Genomic DNA, 226 nt, shown 5'->3' with positions numbered 1-226 from the left:
TGTTTGTGTGTGTGTGTGTGTGTGTGTGTGTGGGTGGTGTGTGTGTGTGTGTGTGTGTGTGTGTGTGCTGCCCAGCAGGACTTGGCCTCCTTGGGGTGTGTAATAGGTTAATGACTGTAAAACAAACACGCCCCCCTCCCTCCTTGGCACACACATGCTGTGGCGGGCTCCTTTTACACACACTCACACGCACACACACACACACACACACACACACACACACACA

Source organism: Gadus chalcogrammus, chromosome 5 (assembly GCF_026213295.1).
Source record: "Gadus chalcogrammus isolate NIFS_2021 chromosome 5, NIFS_Gcha_1.0, whole genome shotgun sequence".
Classification (NCBI taxonomy): Eukaryota; Metazoa; Chordata; class Actinopteri; order Gadiformes; family Gadidae; genus Gadus; species Gadus chalcogrammus.
Note: the sequence above shows the minus strand (reverse complement) of the source record.